Source organism: Phalaenopsis equestris, unplaced genomic scaffold (assembly GCF_001263595.1).
Source record: "Phalaenopsis equestris unplaced genomic scaffold, ASM126359v1 Scaffold000060, whole genome shotgun sequence".
Taxonomy (NCBI): domain Eukaryota; kingdom Viridiplantae; phylum Streptophyta; class Magnoliopsida; order Asparagales; family Orchidaceae; genus Phalaenopsis; species Phalaenopsis equestris.
The window spans coordinates 479147-484507 of record NW_018164502.1 but is presented as its reverse complement, the minus strand read 5'-3'; positions in this window follow the sequence as shown (position 1 = coordinate 484507).

The window sequence follows — 5361 nt, the reverse complement described above, 5'->3', positions numbered from 1 at the left end:
ATCCGCGAAAGAATGCTTGCGAAAGCTACTGATAACCAGAGATGTTTATCTATTATGGGGTTCAACGTTCCCAAGGGGACGTATCACACTTGATTAATTACATCTTAGGGGTTACCTAAGAATACTCTTGATTCGATGAGTTTTGCTTACATGTAAAGTGACAACTGGCACAGAACCATCAAAGTACAGTTATTTCACAGTGGAATGCTATAATGCTTCTAAAGCTCCCGCTAAGCCACAGAGTGAAGAGTGAGTCGGTCTCTCACGATTCTACTTGGGTAATGTGCTCATCAACATATGGAGAGTGTGAAATAACTGATTCATCCCGATGGGGAATCCTAATATGTCAAAGCACATTTGGGTCATAAGTGTAGAGAGCAAATCATGATATCCCAAACAAGAGGCAGCCCATTGGTAATTAAATCATCGAGCTAATACCGAAAAAGACAAAAGGAGCGTCAAGGCTCAAAAGCGGTTGTCAAAGGAAGGGAGGAGGAATACCTAGAAGGTAGAGGTAGTCGGGTTAGTGTACCACAGACCCATCATTCCAAGCTATTAGGACCCTAAGTCTACCTGGTCATGAAGATAGTCGACCAAACACGTCTGAAACACGTCTGGAGATTCCCCGCTCGATAACCCTAAGATCAAAAGAATAAAACTTATTTCTATGACTATCAAATGGAGCTCCAAGGGTGGGACTTATACCCGTCAAAGTGGCGAGAATGCCGCTGGAAAAAGAGGAGAAATGAAGATTCAACTACAAAACTAGAAACACTCCCAACAAAGAACTTACACCCGATTTGGGTCTAAGAGACTCTAATGACCTATGCACACTAGACAACCATCTAATCAGAAATTTATGTTGTGTCAGTCGAGTTAAAGAAGCATGAAGGCTTCTCCTCGAGACATGAAAAAAGATACAGTTATCTAAAATCATCATTAAATATTGTGGAGGCCATATTATTTGACTTAGGTTATGTCAATGCTATGTAACCCGTTTAAAATCTGACTTGAATGTCATGTAGTAAAGTAAAAATAGGTTTTGAAATCCTGAAAATTTTAATCCTAAATTTTAGATTATCTCAATCTTGCATGATTAGGTTTTTGTCGAAAAATTTTCAATTTTAATGTCCTTAATAACATAAATTGCAATTTTTGTAGCATCCCACGTCAATCATGAATTAACAGGGAAAATAATCCAAGCATGCAAACATGCCAGAAAAGTGAGAAAATTAGCTAAATATAAAATAATTTAAAAACGGTGTCGCTGGGTCGATGACATATCCCATAAAAGAAAAGATGACCAGACTTTGTATATACATGTCTGATCCTAATTGAGGCATAAATGAGATATAGAATTAAGGTACGAGAAATAAGCAAGCAGTTTTTGATCCCAGCCAAGTGGTTTCGTCTGCCTGGCGCCTCTGAATCTATGCTCATACCTTATTTGTGATAAAATTCTCTCCTAGGAATCTAAAAGTACAAAAGAAAATGAGAAAAAATACTCAACCTGCATTACAACAATGTTAGCAGGAAAACCAATAAACATACAACATATGATGAGCTGTGTCTTTTTATCGGGGGAGCTAAATCATCACATGCTCCCCCTTTAATGATGCTTTTATGTGTGCATACATATAGGCATGACTTCTTGCAGAAGAATGCCTTAATGTACTACCTTGCATATTAAGCATGCAGGTACACCAAAACCACAACAGTGACATTTGGCTAGCATAAATAAATCAGCAAAGAATAATAGCCAGATGCATAACAAAGGCTACCTTGCATCATAAATCAAAGCCTAACAAATAATCTAATGAGAATGTGTCATAACCCAAATTTATGGCTCAGGGTAAGGTCTCCGGATAAGTATGATTTTGATGAGGTCGTTGCACCAGCTTCTTCCTAAAAATCCAATTGATCGATATGGTGTCACACTGAATGGGTTTTAAAAAGGGTTGGTCTTACATAGGACCTTGCTTGCTACATGCATAATTTTAAAAATTATGACGGATATAATAAGTACAAAAATATATGTTTTTTAGTTTTAAAATAAGGGTCATTAAAGATAGTCACGTAACATGCAAGATGACATAAGTTGAATCCCTCAGACCTTTAACATAATCATACTAAGGATGGGTGTGTCATGGAGGTAGCGACCCGGAAGGGTGGGCATGTCATGGTGGTGGTGGCCTAGATGAATGGGTGTGTCGTGGAGACAGTGATCTGGAAGTGTGGACATGTTGTGGAAGCTGCGACCCAAAAGAATGGGTTTGTCGTAGAGGCAGTGACCCCGAAGGGAGGGCATGTAGTGGAGGCGGTGACCCAAAGAATGAGTGTGTTGTGGACGCAATGACTCTAAAGGGTGGTCGTGTCGTGAAGATAACAACCCGAAGGATAGGTATGCCTTTGAGGAAGTGACCTGAGAGGGTGGGCGTCTTGTCGAGGCAGTGACCTAAAAGAGTGGGTGTGTCGTGGAGGTAGTGGTCCAAAAGGGTGGGCATGTCATGGAGGCAGTGGATTGAAAGAATGGGCGTGTTACGAAGGTTTTGGCCTGAAGAATGGGTATGTCGTGGAGGCATCAACCCAAATGAATGATTGTGTTGTGTAGGTAGTGACCCGAAAGAGCGGTCGTGTTGTGGAGGCAGTGACCCGAAGGATGGACATGTCGTAGAGGTTGTGACCCAGAATGGTGGGCCTGCCCTGAAGATAGCGGTCCGAAAGAGATGGGAGTGTCGTAAATGTGACTCGAAAGGGTCAGCGTGTAGTGGAGGAAGTGGCTTTTAGAAATGGGTGTGTCATGGAGGTAGTGACTCGGAAGGGTGCCTACGATAGTCCAGAGCAGTTCCATGGGAAGTGTAACAATGTAACTTTTATTGAAGGGAATTACACAACGAACTGGCTTGGTGAAGAACCATCTGTTCACATGATAAGTGAACATGAGGGATAAGTGTATGAGAAACACACATCCAAGTGCATCAAATGTAAATGCACAAGTCATGAAACATGCAGGGTGTTATGCGAGCAAACACACAAACGTGAGAAGTGCAAGCTCGAACTACATGTGATATGGTGCTAATTGACATGAGGATGCCACGAAGCAAATATGGAGTAATTTGTCGTTGGGAGACACAAGTACTTGTTGCTTGCATATGAGAGTATATTCTTAAAGATGCACAATAAAGGTGTAAGGGATGAATGTTCTAATGCAAAGTCATGCAATCAATATTAATGCACGTGGAAGACACACATTGTGCAAGCGGGATCGGTTGTTCAAACAGCTGGGCTGACCGGGTTGGTTGACCCAGGGCAACGTGGCCAACGGGCTCAGTCAGCTAAGCTGGCTGACTGGACCAAAGTAATTGCATGATTGGGTCGAGGCGACCGGTTGGACCTAATTGATCGCTCGACTAAGCTGGGGCGACTGGTCTAATTGAAGTAGTTAGTCGACCGAGCTGGGCAGTCGGTCGGAACAAAATGATCAGTTGATTGGGTCGGGGCGGTTGGTCGGACTAAAGTGGTCAGTCGACTGGGCCAGGGTGGCCGGTCGGACCGAAATGGTTGTTCGACCGGGGATGTTGGGACTTAGGGAGTCATTTATCCACCAATGAGATCTTCACACCTAAATCCAAAGATCCCATAACAATCTATCTATCAACAATAAAAAAACTATGATCACAATTTTAATTCAAATAATTAATCATAACCTTAACCATTTCCAATGATATATCTTTAGCATGAATATAAAAGCTCCTTTATCGAAGGATAGCCAACAACATGGAATTAATAAAATTTAAGGTGCGAGTTTGCTAGAGACAAACTCAGTAGGTGAAATCCCACTGAGCAAAGTATAAAAGATAAGACAGTTCATAAATATAAACTAATAATAGACAAGAATAAAATATTCGTTATGTTATTGTATCTCTAAATATTATGAAAGAATTTATCTAATGATACTCAACAATTAATAAAAAAAAGATACTTCTATATAAATAAATGATTATTGTGTCCACATGCCAACATATCCACTTCTCATATGCTCTATAAATAACTGTTTAAGCATATATTAATCTCTTTTTATATATAATTATATATATGTATATTTATAGCAGTTTAACTATGACATTCTGAAACTAGGAAAGGTGGGCACCAATTCTTTGGTAGACATCAATTCCAAGGAAATCCAATAATTTCTTATAGAGTCATTATTCTGTGGCCCCATTGGTCTGACTATATAACATTCAAAGGGGCTTTATACAGACACACATATTTTACAATAATCATGCATATTCCACCCAAACACAATCAACTTATTACTATGAGTAGTATTACCTATATGATTATTGTTATGCTTATATCAAATATATATGCGTGAAGAATGGTTGCAAACACTGAATATATCAGAATCAATGCGTCAACAAAATAAGATTTAGCTAAACATCGAATCACATCAATATGAGTGCAAGTGCAATTACTAAAAAAAAAAATTCATAATAAGTCTATAAATAGTAAATGCTTATCAAAATAGCAAGGGTTACACCCCTAAATTCATTCCTTTCTCAGTAAAGAGTCACCTACCCTATGCATGTCACGAACAATCTCATGCACAAGCCATGATTCTAAATAACGCCCTTTGCCCATACTATTTCATAAATCCTACATTGAAAAAAACATAGTGCCAAATAAATAATCAATACACGAAGGCCAAATGCTAAATAATGAAAATATCTAAGCTCTCAATATTTCATGGTTAATGATTTCTATGGGTTTCCTATGAGTTATGCTTTAATAATTGCCTTTAAAATCATGAATTATTTAATGAGCTCAACATTATATATATATATATATAATCCATATGATTATAATGTTTATAATATAAAGATTATATAATCATAACTTAAGTTTTGTTATAGGAAGAAAAAAAAAATTCACTATATCGATATTAACGTTGAACTCAAATTTGTCTGTGAATCACACCCAAAAAATAAGTGCCCGTTTGGGGCAGCTTATAGGGTGCGGCGGCGTTGTGAAAACGTCGCCTTCCCGTTTGAATTCGCGATGAGTGTAAATTTTTGGTGTCACGACGTTTTAATATCGCGATTTCTTTTATGGTTTCGCAAGCCGGACACCCCCCGCATCCCGCGTATGATTTTTGTGATTAGGAAAGAATTCGCAGATCTTCCTGTGGTGCCCTTCGTAGATCTCCCTCGCCCTCACCCATTCCAGGAGAATCGCATATCTCCCTGGCCCTCGCCCTTTCCAGGAGAATGGATCCTCCTTGCTCCTTCACTTTGACTGTTGAGATCGGTGCAAGGTATTATTTTCGACCTCCGATATCCCTCTCCTTCCTTGTCGTGAGCC